General features: G+C 41.3%; 1 long non-coding RNA gene across 1 annotated transcript in view; it reads right to left on the bottom strand.

Moving 5' to 3' along the window:
- Positions 1 to 10,177, bottom strand: part of LOC115286622 — a 31,839-nt gene extending 21,662 nt beyond the window's left edge. Inside the window, exons 1-2 of the long non-coding RNA XR_003906169.1 lie at positions 10,112 to 10,177; positions 9,360 to 9,609 (exon numbers count right to left, since the gene is read on the bottom strand). This is a non-coding gene — a long non-coding RNA (uncharacterized LOC115286622). The remainder of the gene's footprint in view (positions 1 to 9,359; positions 9,610 to 10,111) is intronic.
- Between the last annotated feature and the right edge of the window lie 8,238 nt (positions 10,178 to 18,415).

The raw sequence follows: 18,415 nt of genomic DNA, 5'->3' as shown, positions 1-18,415 counted from the left end.
ACTGGAAATCCCAGCCACAGCAATCAAAAAACAAAAAAGAAATAAAAGGTACCCAAATCAGTAAGGAAGAAGTCGAACTTTCACTCTTTGCAGATGACATAATCCTATGTATAGAAAACCCAAAAAGACTCCACACCAAAACTAGAACTGATACACAAATTCTGTAGTCATGGAATACAAAATCAATGTACAGAAATACATTGCATTTCTATATACCGATAATGAAGTAGCAGAAAGTGAAACTAAGAAAAATATCTTATTTACAATATCACCAAAAATTTAAAGATACATAGGAATAAGCCTAACCAAAGGAATGAAAGACCTATACTCTAAAAACTAGAACATTGATGAAAGAAATCGAAGATGACAGAAAGAACTGGAAAGAAGTTCCATGTCCATGGACTGGAAGAACAAATATTTTTAAAATGACTATACTACCCAAAGCAGTATTGACATTTAGGGGAGTCCTTATCAAAATTCCAACAGCATTTTTCACAGAACTAGATCAAAGAATCCTAAAATTTGTATAGAACCACAAAAGACCCTACATAGTCAAAGCAATCTTAAAAAGAAAAGAAAAGCTTGGAGAGATCACTATTCTGGATTATATATCAAGTTATATTACAAACCTGTAGTGATCAAAATAGTATGATTCTGGCACAAAAATATACACAGAGATTAATGAAACAGAATAGAAAATCTAGAAATAAATCCCCAAATATATGGTCAATTAGTTCAGACAAAGCAAGCAAGAATATTTGGGGCACCTGGGTGGCTCAGTCAGTTGGGCATCTGACTTCAGCTCAGGTCATGATCTCACAGTTCATGGGTTTGAGCCCTGCATCAGACTCTGTGCTGATAGCTCAGAGCCAGGAGCCTGCTTCAGATTCTGTGTCTCCCTCTCTCCCTCTGCCCCTCACCTACTTGTACTGTCTCTCTCTGTCTCAAAAACAAACAAACAAACAAACAAACAAATAAGAAAGGATATTGAATGGGAAAATGACAGTCTCTTCAACAAACAGTGCTGGGAAAACTGAACAGCGTCATGCAAAAGAATGAAACCAGACACATCCTCACACCATATGCAAAAATAATTTCAAAATGGATTAAAGACATCAAAGTGAACCCTGAAAGCATAAAAAGCCTAAAAGAGAACACAGGCAGTAACTTCTTTGACATGAGCCATAGCCACTTTTTTCCAGATACGTCTCCTAAGGCAAGGGAAACCAAAGCAAAAATAAACTATTAGGACTAAATTAAAAAAAAATTCTGCACAATAGGGAGAATAACCAAGAAAACTAAAAGACAGCCTATGCAATGGGAGAAGATATTTGCAAATGACATATCTGATAAAGGGTTAGTACCCAAATATATAAAGAATGTATACAACTCAATACCAAAAAAGAAACCCACAATAAAAAATGGGCAGAATATATGAACAGACATTTTTCCAGAGAGGACATCCAGATGGCCAAGAGACCCATGAAAAGATGTGCATCATCACTTACCATCAGGGAAATGCAAAGCAATATAAGATACCATCTCACACCTGTCAGAATGGCAAAGATCATCAACACATGAAACAGCAGGTGTTGGCAAGGATGTGGGGGAAAAGGAACGCTCTTGCACTGTTGATAGGAATGCAAATAGGTGCAGCCACCATGGGAAACAGTAGGGAGGTCCCTCAAAAAGTTAAAAACAGAACTACCTTATGATCCAACAATTTTACTTGTGGGTATTTACCTAAAGAATACAAAAACACTAATTCAAAAAGATACATGCACGCAGATGTTTATAGCAGCATTATTTATCATAGCCAAAATAATGAAAGTAGGCCGTGTCCACTAATTCATGAATGAATAAAAAAGAGGTGGTATGTATATCACATACATACATATACACACATACATATATACGTAATATACAGTGTAATATTATTCAGCCATAAAAAGAATGAAATCTTGCCATTTGCAGGGATATGGATGGAACTAGAGAGTATAATGTTAAGCAAAATAAGTCAGAGAAGGACAAATACCATTTAATTTCACTGATATGTGGAATTCAAGAAACAAAACAAATAAGCAATAGGAAAAAAGAGAAAGAATGACAAATCAAGGAACAGACTCTTAATTATAGAGAACAAACTGATGGTTACCAGAGGGGAGGTGAGTGGGCGGGATGAGTGAAGTTGGCGATGGGGATTAATGAGTATACTTGTTGTAAGCACTGGATGATGTATGGAAGGGCTGAATCGCCGAATTGTACACTGAAGCTAATATAACACTATATGCTAACTCACTGGAATTAAAAATAAAAACTTCTTTTAAAAATTTTTTAATGTTTTATTTATTTTTGAGAGAAAGAGACCACATGAGCAGGGGAGGGGCAGAGAGAGAGGGAGACACAGAATCTGAAGACAGGCTCCAGGCTCTGAGTTAGCTGTCAGCAGAGCCTGACGCAGGGCTCGAACCTAAGAACCATGAGATCATGACCTGAGCCAAAGTCCACCGCTTAACCGACTGAGCCACCCAGAGGCTCCAAAAACTTTTTTAAATTAAAAAAAAAAAGTCTTACGAACCCCCCACCTCCTGGGCACTGTATCACAGGGTACGCTGGAGACAACAAAAACATCACTGAAACAGATGGTTCCTCCCACAGTGGGTGGGAGTCTAAATTTTGTAATTGAGAAAACTGAGGTGCAGCAGGTGCTGCTGACATTTCCAGTAGTAAGCATCCTGCTTCATCGTCAATGCACTTAATCGGAAGGGAATTAAAGGAGAAGTGGGTCTAACAAAACCACCTTCAGCAGCTGTTCAGCAAATCCTTTCCAATGTGAGGGACTCGAATGTTAACTTCTTTCTTTTTTTTTTTCTTTTTTTTTTTTTTGAATGTTAACTTCTTAATATGGTTTAATTGCTTCTCAGGGGTTTACATTAGCAACATTTTATGATGCCAAATTATGGAATATTGTCATGATAAAATTTTATTTTGAACCAATGGTCTCCTGATTTGATCTGTTTTCTTCTGAAGGAAAAGGTCTATACAGAAAAAATCCATATCCCTGCTCCAGGCTCCGTGATGTCGTACAACTCTAAGATTGCCTTAGAAACCTGGCTAAAATTGCTTGGTTTTCCTCTGCAACATCTGGGAAGGTGCTGTCTGAAGTGTGTAATTTCTCTTTCCTGGGTATAATTCAGGAATCAATGACTGTTGGTTTGTGTCCCAAAGAGTTGTTTTCTTTTTTTCTTTTTTTATAGTTTGTTTATTTTTGAGACAGAGAGAGACAGCATGAGTGGGGGCGGGGCAGAGAGAGAGGGAGACACAGAATCTGAAGCAGGCTCTAGGCTCTGAGCTGTCAGCACAGAGCCTGACGCAGGGCTCGAACCCACCAACCATGAGATTATGACCTGAGCCAAAGTCTACTGCTTAACTGACTGAGCCACCCAGGCGCCCCAAGAGTTCAGTTTTCTATCTGAGGGGTAGATAGGTCTGGGCCATTGATAGTAGATTAGCATCACTAGCAAAAGTCAGATTCTCTAGTTGCCATCATCTATCATTGTCTCCATGGGGGTCAAATGCATCCAAGTTTATTTTTCTACCATTGTCTCAGCTCAGGGCACACTAAGAACTTAGCTAAAGTTCTTACCACAATGTGACCATGCACAACCTTTCACCTCACATCTGGCGCATAGGATGCTGAGGCCTGGTATAAGCCAGAATGAGAATTCATTAGATAGAATGCTTGCTACGGACATGGACAAATAAGGTTGAGATGAGTGGAGATCATCTATCATTGTTAAGACATCCTCTTAGTAGGAGACACAAGAAAGTAAGACAAGTTGCTTCTGGAGGGGAAAAAAAAAGATTACAGGTTCTCATAAAAATATAAGAACACAAGCAGAATTTGATGTTCCAACAATAATGTCCTTCTCCTACTACATGCCAAGGCCAACATGCCAAACATTCCCCATGCTATTTACCCCAATCTCTTCTTCAGTCCAGAGACTTAGAGCCAAACTTGGCTCTTCGGTCCCCGGCTCATACTAACAAATAAGAGCTGAAAGTTGTGGGTAAATAAATCTAATCTATTCTATGCCAGATGCTGTGCTAAGAATTATGGCAGGAATATGGACAGAAGATCTCTACACTGAAGAAAGTTACAATCTAATGAAGCAAAACCCATTGTTCTACTTAGTAAAAACAAACTACAACCAGACTACAGTGTTTCTCTGGCATAATCTAACCATCATTTGCATCAAAGTATCCTGAGATGTTTGATTAAGATGTGTACTTTCCTAAACCCCATCTGAAACTTCTAATTCAGAATATCTGACAGATGAGACCTGGGAATCCATAATTTAACAAGTTCCCTGAGTGCCTCTTATACCTGTTAAACTTGGAGAACCACTAATTAATGAGCTCATGAGAATAAGCACCATGGAAAAGTCCCACGCTATCCCGCTTTTGATGAGAAGAGTGGGGGTTAAAGCAGAATGTTCCACTATCGGTATTTGAGTCAGTGTGTGATGAATCTATGTAGGAAAACAAAGAATTTAAGGAAGGAAACATATAGCATTCTAAGCCCTCCACATGGCCTTGAAGAATTCAGGGTATCTCTTGCACAATGACACTCACTGTCTGTCTACACAGCCACGTTCCTACAGGGCACTGGGGAGAAGGCAAACTTCATAGCACAGGGGACCTAGGTGTTTCTGTGCCTGTGCTGAGGCCTTCAGTCTCTTCCTCTGATGTCACCGATCTGTGTCTAGGATTAACTGCTCACTGATGACTGAGCACGTGGCCTGGCACCTGTGCACATTTCCCCCCTTTTCCCTTCCTCAGGGGCAGCCTCCAGGCCTGGCTCCAACCAGCATTATAAGGCTTTGAGCAACCATTCTTTTTACCTGTTGACTTTCATGGTTTTTCACTTCCCTTTGTGGCTGTTGTAGTTTTTCTAATTAAAAAAGAAAACTAATTTGATAAATTATCTCACATAAGACGTTAGGGATTTGAATGAGCATTGAGTGTTATATGTAAGTGATGAATCAGTAAATTCTATTCCTGAAATCATTATGACACTATCTGTTAACTAACTTGGATTTAAGTTTTAGAAATAAATAGAAGAATTTTTAATATATTAGAGGTTTGATGTTCTGACTTCTCTCAAAGACATTAAATTTCAAGGTTAACTTGAATATCTATTGAGGCATCTTAGCCTCTGAAATGTCAGGTTGGAAGGGAAATGTGGGGCTTCCCGGAGAAGGCCTTCCTTCCCTCCCTTGCTCTTCAAGTCATGACCATGTAGGGTGATTCAGGGAAGGGGTGGGAATAGACAGAAACCAGTCTCTGGTCAACTTTTGGCACTTTGAGGAAATACTTGAGACCTGATATCTGTGTTTAAGTTTGACAGCTAACAAGGTCATTAGCTTTCAGTCTTTGCCATTGCCTCTCCCACTGCTGTTTCATGCCCTGAAATAGTAATTTCATTTCCTTGTCAGCCTTCCTTATATTACCCCTGCTTTGTCCCCAGCTTCTCAACTCTCCAATGTTGTCTGGAGAGACTTTGGGGTCAAAAGAGAGCTGGAATTGAATGTGCTCTCCCATTTGCTAGGTGAGAGATCTGGACATTTTCTCTCTACCAGAAATGGTCATTGTGAGTACCAGATGATGTGGTAGGTGTGAGTGTAGCTTTGTGAACATATAAAGCCCAATAGACACAGCTCTAGAGAAGAAATCGTTCTGCTGTAAGTTTCTAACTACATGATAGTGATGTCAGGGCACAGACACTAGACCTGGGTGGACACGTGCCTTAGGAGCAGCCACTGAGGAAGGACCATGAAAGGGTCTGTCAAAGATGATGGCAATTTTGGACCCACTAGTGACTCTCTAGGTCACAAAAAGCACTTAAAAATGGGGAAAAGAGGGGTGCTTGGGTGGCTCAGTCAGTTGAGCGTCCGCCTTTGGCTCAGGTCATGATATCCTGGTTCATGGGTTCAAGCCCTGCATTGGGCTCTGTGCTGACAGTTCAGAGCCTGGAGCCTGCTTCAGATTCTGTGTCTCCCTCTCTTTTTGCTGCCTGTGTTCCTTCTCTCAAAAATAATAAATAAACATTAACAAAATTTTAGTGGGAAGAAGAAAACAAAAATGAGGGCGCGAGTAAACAGTGAGGCAAAAGACTGAGCAGGCAGAAGGTACTGAGGAGCAAGAAGGCAAAGCAGGGAGAACAGTGAAGGCACAGAGCCACCCCCACAGAGAAACATGAGAGTAGAGGTCAGCAGCTGCTGAGCAGGGAGGAGAAGACTGGGATGTTCAAGCTACCCCAAACCCTAAACGACGCAGTTCCTGAACAGCAGTCTCTGTGGTCTGGCATTCTGATGCTTCATGAGGCCCATGCAACCACCTTCTGTTTTCCTTAATTCCTCATGTTTACATTAAACACGCCCAGTCACTTAAAGAAACCCCAACACGTCACTTTCTTCCAACCTCAAAAGAACTAGTGCTCAGTTTTGTGCGGGTCTCAGCCCATCAAGGACCAATGCTGTGGTTGGACTTGCCCTGGCACTTATTATAATTGCATGACAGCCTTCAGCAAAAGCCACCAGGAAAATTTGAAAAAGTAAACTTTTATTACATACAAGACCTGAAAATCACACAGCACAACCTGGGCCTCCACAGCAAGGTTGCAAGTAGAGAGAGAGCAGGAAAAAGAATAGATGGAGGCCAGGAGTTCTGCTTTTATTGGGGTTGAGGGTGAAGGGGGACCTAGGGTTTACAGGCTCACTATTGGTGAATTTAAAGTATGAAGGAGAAAAAACAAGTGGCCTAAATGGTCAGTTATCTAAATCAACCATGATCTTTAAAACCAAGGAGCCTCAGTGAAAGGAAGGTGGCCTGCCTCTTTATCTAGCTGTGTGCCTTGACACAACTGTGTTTACTCGAGATAGCTCTTTGAAATAGATGCTTCTTTGTTTTTTTTTTTTTAACATTTTTATTTCTTATTGAGAGACAGAGAGAGACAGAGCACAAGCATGGGAGGGGCAGAGAGAGGGGGAGCCACAGAATCTGAAAGAGGCTCCAGGCCCTGAGCTGTCAGCCAGAGCCTGACGTGGGGCTCAAACCCACAAACTGCAAAATCATGACCTGAGCCGAAGCCAGACGCCCAACTGACTGAGCCTCCCAGGCGCCCCAAGTAGATGCTTCTTTGAAATGGATGTCTCAGGAACTAAACCTTAAGTCAGATACTTGCATTACCAAAAGGAAATGAAGTAAAATAAAACTGTCAGTGCTTTCACTATATTGTACACCTGAAACTAATATCACCCTAGATGTTCATTATCCTGGAATTTAAAATTAAATTAGGGGCTCCTGGGTGGCTCTGTCAGTTGGGCGTTGGACTTCGGCTCAGGTCATGATCTAAAGGTTTAGAGTTTGGCTCTGTGCTGACAACTCAAAGCCTGGACTCTGTCTCTGTCTCTCTGTCTCTCTGTCTCTGTCTCTCTCTCTCTCTCTCTCTCTCTCCCTGCCTCTCCCCTGCTCATGATCTTTCTCAAAAATAAATAAACATTAAAAAAATTTTTTAATGTGACATTCATACAGTGGAAAAGACACCAAAACGATAATATTGATAAACTCTTTGGGGTGCCCGAGTGGCTCAGTCAGTTAAACGTCCAGCTTAAGCTCAGGTCATGATCTCATGGTTTGTGAGTTCAAGCCCCATGTCAGAGTCACTGCTGTCTCACAGAGCCCACTTCAGATCCTCTGTGCCCATCTCTCTCTGCCCGCCTCCCACTCTTGTACACTCCTTCTATCTGTCTCTGAAAAATAAATAAAAATTTAAAAATATATATTAATAAACTTTTTGGCTCTCAGACCTGCTTGAGAAGCTCCAGGCCAGTCACTGTGTCAAAATAATATGCATGAATAGAGAAAGCAGAATCCCCTGAAAGTCCAAACTCCTGAGACTGCACATTTGAAATGTACATACTTTTTAAATATTCATCCACAACTTTTATCTAATTCTCAAAAACCAGTGACATAGATGTTCCTAAACATCTTCCTTGTGGCACCCCTTTGACTTGGGTATATTTTGCAAATTTAATCTTTTATTGGTGACACCATAGCTTGAGTTTCGGTCCTAAACAATGACACTCCTTTCCTATCCTCTTCCCATGCCCCTTAACTCCTTTCTCTTTTCTGCTTCCCTCCTTCCCCATCCATCTCTTTCCTTCTTTTCTGGCTCCATTTTCAGTTTCCCTGTTTCTCCTACTTTGAGTTTTTTCCCACCAACGACTCCCATGTTCCTCATCTCTCAGAGCTAAAGAAGGTGCTACTCCCCCATTTAAAATATCCCACCTAAATCTCAGTTCTTCTCCTCCTCTCTCCCTACACTTGTCAACTGATTCCCACCCCCAACCCCCTCTGGTAAGTGCCTGGAGAGTCACACAGTGTGAGTCACTGTGATATTAATAATGTCCTTTGTATAGGAAGATGACATCACTAATCCTCCATCAGTGGGCCCTGTGCCCTTGAGCAATTTTCTCTGTGGCAGGAATGAGTGGGCACTGATGTCTTCCCACGCCCCAGCTCAGTGACCCTAAGAATAATTTCAAGAATTTTCTAAGTTGGGGGCGCCTGGCTGGCTCAGTCGGAAGAGCATGTGACTCTTGATCTCGAGGTCATGAGTTTGAGCCCCACATTGGGTGGAGAGATTACTTAAATAAATTAAAACTTTAAAAAATAGAAAGCTGAGATTTGGGGCACATAAATGGAGCCAGAATGGAAAGAAGTCAATTTACTGTCTTTTGAGATTTTTGATCCAGGGCAAGAAGAGTCTTAGGAGGCCCATGGCCAAAACCAGAAGCGGTCAGAACATTTTAAGTGAAATTAATGTTGTTTGTGGTTAGTTTTAATTATTCTTCTCAAATTGGAAAAAGTCAGGTTCCAGGTATTAGAATCCTCAGCGATGAAGTTGCCAGTTAGTGAGCAGGGGCATGTCACATCATCTCTAATGCCCTGACCGCCCTCAAGAAACAAAAATTCACTGTGATGAACTAACTTGCAAAAGCCACAGAGCTAGTAAGAGATAAATCCAGGACTGAATCTCCTTTTCTTTCCATTACTCCACACTGCCACATGTGTTACAGCTTCAGTTCCTCTCCTCTTGGATGTTGATAATTTGAGCTCCCATCATGGCAGAGAAGAGCCCAGTGCAGCTTAGTGACTACAAAGTCCTCCTCTGGCTGACCCTCCCCTTAACAATGTCTCTTTTGCACCAAATCTGAGACTCTCTCAGTAACTGGAGAGCTGATAACTAAGCCCTGACCTCAGAGTTTTGGGTGTACATCTTAATAGCATGTTACCTTATCCCTGGCAAGGAAGAGAAATCCATTTTTTGCCTGCCTTTATCCACTCTAATTACTTTCATCAGCTGGTGAAGGAAGCAGCTGGAGGTACCTACAAACAGTTTGCTTCCTTCTCATCATGCCTGGAAAGCGATCTTTTCTTGGCTGGAGCCAGCTGTGCCATCTTCATGCTCCAAGATCCAGTGAAGGCTAGTAAATATCAGTCTTATATTACATTCCGGTTTCATTATTCATGTATCCTCTTTCCCTATCGAGATTATAAGTGGGAAAGGTATTGTGTGTTAGTGATTATGACTGTAGCTGCAGTGACAATAATCATAATAGATAAAAAGCATAATATTAGGTACTTATGACATGCCAGGCAATATGCTATGTAATTGCTGACTGACATGGGATTCTGGAAGAGGTCTACTGTCTTCAGAGGCCATACACTTAGTCACTACTCCATATTGTTCTCAAAATTCTGATAGAAAAAATTGAGGAAGAGAAAGAAAGGAGTCCCTTCTAAATGTGGGTCTTTTTCCTGACTTTGAAGATTAGAGAGAACTCTCATTTGTTGGATGCCTACCACATCCTGGACTTTATGCTAAATGGTAAGGCAATTCAGAGATGGAAAAAAATTTATATATCTTAAAATCTATCTCAAGAAACAGACATGAGAGAAAAAAGACCTCCAAGATAAATTGTGGGGAGAGAGACATGACGCAAAGTGTAACAGGAGGCCAGAAAAAAAACAGATTAACTCTGACCTGGAGAATCTGGAGAGGATTCTTGCAGATGCTGGCATCAAGTTTATCCTGAAAGGTAAACTTCTCCACACATGGAGAAGAGGAAGGATTTTCCCTCTTAGGAAATTACTAGTGATCTCAGCTACCATTGTTGAATATATACTACATACCCAATACTGTTCACGTGATATTATATGTATTGAATTATTAAACACTGATAACAATCTCAAGGATAGGTATTCTTTTTTTATTACACACATCAGAAAAGTGAGATCCTTAAAGTTAGATAGTTTAGCTGAGTACTTAAGTAGCTAAGGAGTCTCTAGCTGAAAACCCCAAGTCTCCCACTACCTAATATTACCTTCATGCCACCTTTGTGATGTGCTTTATAGATGTGGATGCCACCTTTGTATAAGACCACAGTAATCAATTGATTAGTTTTTGTTGTTTGTTTCAATAATATTTTCTTCACAGTCTGCAAAGAGACACAGAAACAAGAAGGAGTTCAGCCCTAGTCAAGGCATAATGATAAAATAATAATAATTTATTGGTATTATTATGTTTTAGTCAGATACTGTTCTGAATGCTTTGTGGACATGAGCGCTGAACTACTTTATGAAATAATTATTCCCACCCTACAGAGATGAGGGCATCAGGACATACATATCTACATATGTAGGTTACAGGCTAACCTCTTATCTCATTTACTTTCTACAGTTTTTTTTGAGGTGGGGGACATTTTCTCTGAAGTCTATTTAAATCATACACAAACTTTAATCCTCCCCAGCTGTCTCTTTTTCTGACACTTCTCTTCCCTTTGAGAAAAACTCCAAAGTTGTCTATCTCTGAATCCAATCTGTTAGTGTCCTTTGGGCAAATGGATTCCAAGGCGATGCAGACCAGGCTGTGCTGACTGAGGAGTCCAAGGGTCCCCTGATCCCTTCCAGTGTAAAGGTAAGTGGCATGGACTGCAAAGAAGGTCTGCCAGTCTGGCTTAGGACACTTTTGGATGCTTAAAATACCAGTACAGTTGAAGGCTGGCCTGCCAGATGAATGTTGACTGTCAAGAAGAACAGACATTCCAAAGAAAGGGCTGTTTCTCTTTAACTCCCAGTTGTCATTTGGGATTTACCTGGGAGTTTGAAGCAAATTGCCAAGAGCTTCAAAGTTCTGTTTGAACTTGGAAGAAAAAAGAGAGAGAGAGAGAGAGAGAGAGAGAGAGAGAGAGAGAGAGAGAGAGAACAGAAAGAGAGCTGGTGGTCCACCTTTTCCTCCATAAACCTCAGCCTGGCTGGAGAAAACATAGACCCACAGTAACTAGTGTCACTTTCAATGGCAGCTACTAACTTCCCTGAGGTCCTTGGTGGTGCCCTGTCATCCTATTACATATCTCTAGTTCATTCAATCTCCTTTTCTCCTGGACCAGAAATTCACATCTCCTCCCACCTTAAATCTCAACTGCTCTTCTCATTCTTGGCTGATGACATTGCTTCTTATTTCCTATAGAAATTAGAAACAATCAAAAAAGAATTTCCAACTGCTCCCACCTAACAATCTACTAGCAGCTCCGCCTTTGTAAGTTCTTCTCTTCTGTCTCAGCATATGAACTATCCATGGTCCTAGCTGAAGTCAGCCCTATACGTGTGTCTTAGGTCTCACTCCTTGCACTTTCTCAAAGACTTTGCTCCTTCCAGTGTCTCGTCTCATTCCTACATAATGAATTTTTCTATCTGTACACAAACATACTGTTGTTTATCTCATTTTAAACCCATCTCTCAAACCCACTTCTGCCTTCAGCTACTGTCCTATTTCTCTGTTCTTTTTAACAACAGTCATCAGTTGTCTGCATGCAGCATCTTCCCTTCCATTCTTAGACTCACTCCAATAAGACTTTCCTTCCCTGCATGCCTTAAAAACTGCTCTTGTCAAAATCTCCACAATCCCCAACTCCATCCACAACACACATGTAACCAAATCCAGGGGTTCTCACACTTCATCTTGCCTGACCTAACAATAGCACTTGATCATGAGGATCATGATTTCCTTACTGAAATATTTATTTTCTGGAACCTCATTCTTGATTCCTTGTCTACTTCATTTGCTCCTCCTTCTCAGTCCCCTTTGCTGGTTCCTACTTGTATCCCTGCCATCTAAGTGCACACAGGTCCAGGGCTTAGCCTTCAGGTATCTTCACCATCTATGCCCATGTTCTTGGTGATCTTGTCCAATCTCATAGACTTAAATACCATGTATATGCTAATGATCCCCTAGTCTATACCTCCAACTTACTCTGTTCTCTAAACACCAGCCTCATTAATACAACTTCCAGGTAATATTCCACTGGATTTTTAATAAACATTTCACACTTATCATGCCTCAAAATTAAACTCTTACTTTTCCATTCTATCCCCAGATCTGCTTATCTTATAGTCTTCCCCATTTCAGTAAATGGTAACTACATTCTTCCAGTTGCTAGGGCCAAAACCCTGAAGTGATTTTACTCCTCTTCACTTATTCCTCATATCAACAAATCACAGCAATTCCTCTCTCAGTTTATAGCCAGAATCTGACTACTTCTCACTACTTTCACTGTTCCCACCCTGGTTCCATCTACCATCACTTCTTAACTGCACTATTATAAAACTATCGCACAAATCTCCCTTCCTCCATCCTTGTTCTCTTATAGTCTCTTCTCCATCAGCAAAGTGATCTAAACTGTAAATCAGATTGAGTCACTTCTCTGCTCTAAAATCTTCATGCTTCTTATATCATTCAGAGTAAAACCCAAATCTTTACCATTTTCAGTGGGATAGCATGAAGGTCTGAGTTTTTCCTATGTGATGGCCCAACCTGAAATAATAGCATTGACCAGTGTTCTCCCATTTGTTCAGGTCAAAACCTTGGAATCACCCTTAACTCCTATCTTTCTCTCACATTCAATCTCCACTCCATCTGCCAACCCTCTTAATTCTGTCTTTAAAACATCCCCAGAATCTGGTCATTTTTTACCATCTACATTATTGCCATAGTAGTTCAAACCATAATTTTGTCTCATAAAAACTATTTTCTTCGCATTCCAATTGGTCTCCCTGCCTTAACACTTGCACTTTTCAGAGTGACCTTGAAAAGGCACAAGTCACATTATGCCACTCCTCTGTTCACTGCCAACCTCAGAGAAAAATCCAAGATCAACTGGCCTGTAGATTTGGTGACACAGAGATAACTATAGTAAGATTAGTTTCAGGGAAATAGTGGGAACAGAAACCTTATGAGTTAAAGAGTTAATTAAAGGTGATAAAATGGTAACAACCAGTATAAACAGCTATTTCAAGTAATGTGCCTATGAACAGAAGGGGGGAAAATAGGGTAGTAGGTACAGGTGGCTTAGGGTTGAGTGGGAATTCATCCATAAGATAAAATAGACGTGAGCACTTCACGTTTAGAATACTTACTGGAAAAGGAAAGGTTGAACATACAGTAGAGAGAGGTTGTGTGTTGCCCCAGAGGAAGCAGAAGGGAATGAAAACTTGGAGGCTCAGTTGAAAAAAACAGCTTCAAACAGGAAATAGGACATACATTCTAATGAGGCAGAAAAGGAAGAAAAGATTGGTGTGATGCAGACACGCTTGTAAGTGGTATGAGTGAAAGTCAGAAATAATAAGGAAATCCCTGTAATTGGAAAGTTTCACCAATATTGATTATGCTCATTGAATAAGCTGATATATTTTAAAATCAATATCAAATGTGTAGCAAACAGATACTATTACAATAAAACCGAATCTAATTCTGGATGGATTTTCCTTTTCAAAAAATGGTTTTCAATATTACACTCTGGAGCACATATACTAAGTTGATGTTGGGCCTGTATTAAACATTGAGGAATATCAATGTTCTTATAAGGGTGGTTTACAAAACCCCAAGGGTTCAAAAATGGGTTATAGTGAGTTAATTTTGTTAAAAAAAGTAATGTGTTTTGTTTCCACTGCTATTTTAAAAGATCAATCAATAAAATAAATTGTTCGAAGTTTTTTCATCACAAAATGGAAGCTTACATGATATTGAGATTATAAGGCAGTCAGTGGAGTTCACGTGAGTATGCTGGTGAGTCAGTCATCTAGTTCATCACTCAGCTGAGCAAAGCTAGCTACTGGAGGTTTTCACTGGTGTATAGATTCACATTTGTCTATTCTTAGTCATATTATTTGATTTATACACATAATTATTGTATGCCCATAGGTAACCATCAGGAAGACAGGCCACCTAAGTCATGGTACAGCTGAAATATATAACAAGTTACTAGGGAACCAAAGGAATTAGGAAAGTTTGTGAGTTTCTCCAAGATGCTCTTCACCAGATACATGTTGAATACATGTGGTCACAATTCTCTCGTATTCCTAATCAGTAAATGGTATACCATCCAGTCTTAGGACACAAAACCTTTGAATCTTTTTTATTCCTTTCTCTCTCTCAATCCCCATATCCAGTCAATCGGTCAATCAATCACATCACCAAGATGGCAGACACTACCTCCTTAACACCTTTGGAACTGAATCTTCAACCCCCCTGCCAGTCTCAGTTCAGAGTCTCCTCACTTGGGGGTCACTACTATCCCACCCAATACCCAGATTTCTGTGTAATCCTCTTCCAGCATAGAACCACACTTCTTCTGTTGCTCTGATTCCAATCCTCTGAGAGTTCCCTATAGCTTTTAGGATAAAGCTCAAACTCCCAAGTACGATCAAACCATAATGTTCTAAATGGTGTGACTACTGCTGCCTGATTCTGACTTTATTCCTCCTTATTCTAGCCCACCTCTCATTTTATCTCAAGCCTATCCATGTTTCAGTTACAATAATAAATGCCTTAGAAGGTAACAGCATGATCAAACGCAACTCCCTTTCCTGGAATTCCTTCCACCTCCTACATTTAACTAACTCCTCTGTATTCTTCAAAGCAGAATTCTGAACTTGATAGATACTCGGAGGGGTTTGTTTTTGTTTTTGTTTCCGTAGCACGGATGCGTTTGTCCAGTCATAATATTACTCTTCTCCCTGACCACTCTTTTTTTTAATTTTTTTCTAATGTTTTATTTATTTTTGAGAGACAGAGAGAGATAGCGTGAGCAGGGGAGGGTCAGAGAGAGAAGGAGACAGAATCTGAAGCAGGCTTCATGCTCTGAGCTGTCAGCATAGAGCCCAATGCGAGGCTTGAACCCATGAACCGTGAGATCATGACCTGAGCCGAAGCAGGATGCTTAACCTACTGAGCCACTCAGGCACCCCTCCCTGACCACTCTTGATTTAGCAGTGTATACATAAAAAGAAAAAAAGAATTGAGAAACAACTGAATGCTTCTTATGAGAGAGAACTATGATCCATACACTTGAAACTACTATAACACGGTATGTTAACTATACAGGAAATAAATTTCTAATAATAATAATAATAATAATAATAATAAAAGAACTGTGATTCAAAGATATGGTCAGGGTAAAAGGATGATAAGGCTAATGATTGGACCAAATAGTCCCCTTCAAAAGTGAAATGCACCAAAAGTATTGAATATCTTACTCTGATATGGCATAACATGAATTTTTCTCCATGCCCACACTAAACTATGTTGTTGGCTATGTCTAAATAATGAAGGATATCAGCTTACTTATTAAAAAGGAGGTAGATATAATGGTACACACTTTTAAAAAGTAATCATGGGTACCTGGGTGGCTCAGTTGGTTAAGTGTTCAACTTCGTTCAGGTCATGATCTCATGGTTTGTGGATATGAGCCCTGCATCGGGCTCTGTGTTGATGGCTCAGCCTGAAGCCTGCTTTGGATTCTGTCTCTCCCTCTCTCTGTGTCCCTCCTCCACTCCTCCTTCCTCTCAAAAGTAAACATTAAAAATATTTTTAAAGAGTAATCCTAATGCCACAAAATACACAAGTCAAACAATAAAAAACAAAGTAATCTTGCTTTGACAATTCAGAAGGCACTCTATAGAGATCTCATATTATAATCACTAGATTGTAGATGCTCAAAAGATGCCTGTTGAACTGAATTCTCTGGATGCTGGAATGGCACACAAGTACTGTATCTACATGTCACAAATTTCCTGAGACAGCTCCTGTGTCCCACTTCAAAATTAAAATTCTTGTCCAGACCATATGTCCTTACTGAAAACAACACTTAATCTATTTCTCTCTCAACTCCGGGCACTTCATCTTGGAGTTTAAGGACAGTACCATCTCTTTTCTGGCTCTAACTTGTAAAGGAGAGATACAAGATGCTCCTTTTCCCAACTTTTAAGGTCCATTACGAATTTTGCCTCCTCCACAGGACCTTCTGGGCAGTGGGCTGCTGATAAATGTGTAAGCTCTGGAGATGAGTGGGCAGAAAAGGAACACTGATTTACAGTGTTTGCCAATTTTCATGGTATAAATACTCCCACCATGGCCAATTTCAACCTACCAGTGGTTTAGCAACCAGCGGCATGTTCAACAATGAGTTCTCTAGTACAGGTTCCATCTGGCTCCACACAACCACTGCCTCCAGGTTGCGCTGGTCCACGGACACCTCTGGCTTATCTGAGTTTTGCCCCACGGGAGCCCCCTATGCCACACCTCACTGTCACCACCTGAGACCTATGCTCCTGGAAAACAACAAAGGTTAAGAAATTCTTTCACACCTTTGTTCTCAGAAATGCCCTACCCTTTTGAGTTTCTAAAATGTCTAACAGCAAAGTACTATCCTGCCCGCCAATATTCTGAGTATTCTCAGATAAGACCCTTCCTCATGATTCTTATTTATTTGTCTCTGTAATACCAGGTCACTTTCCTATTCTTTGAGGCATTGCTCATTAACAAACGTTCTCCGTCTTGCCGAAGTCCAAATGAAATCATCTCAGTTGTCTGCTGCATTTTGTCCTTCACCGTTCTCTGTTGTCCATTCACCATGTTCTGAAACCCCCTCTCACCTCACCACTGCTTAGACCATTAGGGCTGCCCCTTAGGAGCAGGACAGCTCAGGGCCCTCCACGTCAGCCCCACTGTGGCTACACCTCCTACTTTGGTGCAACTGTAGCATTGCTTGTTCTGATGAAAGAAAGGTCTCCTGGTGGCACGGTGGGAAAGGCCCAGGGCCAGAACTGAAATCCATGGACACAAACTGTCTTTCCCATGTACTAGGATACCTCCCTCACTGGGGTACAGCCCTACCAGTCCACAGTCATGGTAGTGGGTAGTGGGTTGGGGGGTGGGACAGGGATGGTAAATGAAGACCAGTCACTTTCCTCTTTTCCCAACACCCCCTCCCATAATGCCTTCACCCATGAACTTACAAGCATTGAGGCAAGGTCTGGATTTGTTACCAGCTGGTCAGCCTGGTATCCCCTCTGCCCATAGCAGTCCCCCCGCTGCCCTATCAATCTTGCCCCCAGAGCTCATAAGAAACACAGGATCTGAGGCCCCAGATATACAGAATGGGAACTTTCATCTTCACAACATCCCAGGTGATTTATTTGCACATCACAGTGCAGGGGATAATTTCTACACAGTAGACAGTGGGGTGAGGAGGGCTCCTAACCCACTTTGAGTGGTCTCAAGGCAATTCCAATGAAGAAGTGACATCTCAGCTAGAGCTTTAAGATCCACACCCAGTTGCCTACAGTGTCAAACAGAACAGAACAAGTGCACCAGCGCCTGCAGGCCATTCTCTGAGCCAGGCTTCCTTCGCTTCTCTTCTCGCTGCCCTCTGGCTCTCTGGTGCCATGCTCTGTTCTTTGGCTACGTGCCTGGTGATCTCAGGCAGTCCTGACACCACTGTGTGAGGAGAAAACCCCTTTGGCCCCGTGGATTCCCCATTCTCAGAATGGGTTCCAACCTAGTGGAGGGCAAGCTAGTTTTTGGAAGGATTTTCTCTATGTGTCGCTTGGATAGAGGGATGACTGATGGCTTGATGAATTGTATGCTGAGCTCAGACTCTCAGGCACTAAATATAGACTGTGCACATGCTGGAAGGGCTAAATTTAGCAGCACTGGCCAGGAGGGAGAGGAGGGGCTGCGGGGCTCTCCCAGGACTGGATGGAAGGAAAGAGTCCTAAGTGATGCCCGGCAGCTGCTCAGCCTAGGAGAATGTATTATTCCTGGCAGGGAAGGAAGTCCACTGGAAATTTCATCTTAGGTGGATTTGTCTGTTGGAGGGGTTTGTTGAAAGTCATTTTTCTGTTAAAAAAAAAAAAAAGAATACAGATCAGGAGGCATCTCTCTGCCTCCATTTGATTCGTTTTCTCCCATTTGGGTTATAGCACAGTGCTGTCCTCCTCAGGCTGAGTT

The sequence above is a fragment of the Suricata suricatta genome, chromosome 3, assembly GCF_006229205.1.
Source record: "Suricata suricatta isolate VVHF042 chromosome 3, meerkat_22Aug2017_6uvM2_HiC, whole genome shotgun sequence".
NCBI lineage: Eukaryota > Metazoa > Chordata > Mammalia > Carnivora > Herpestidae > Suricata > Suricata suricatta.
The sequence above is the reverse complement of the archived record's forward strand: the minus strand, read 5'-3'. Positions and strand labels throughout refer to the sequence as shown.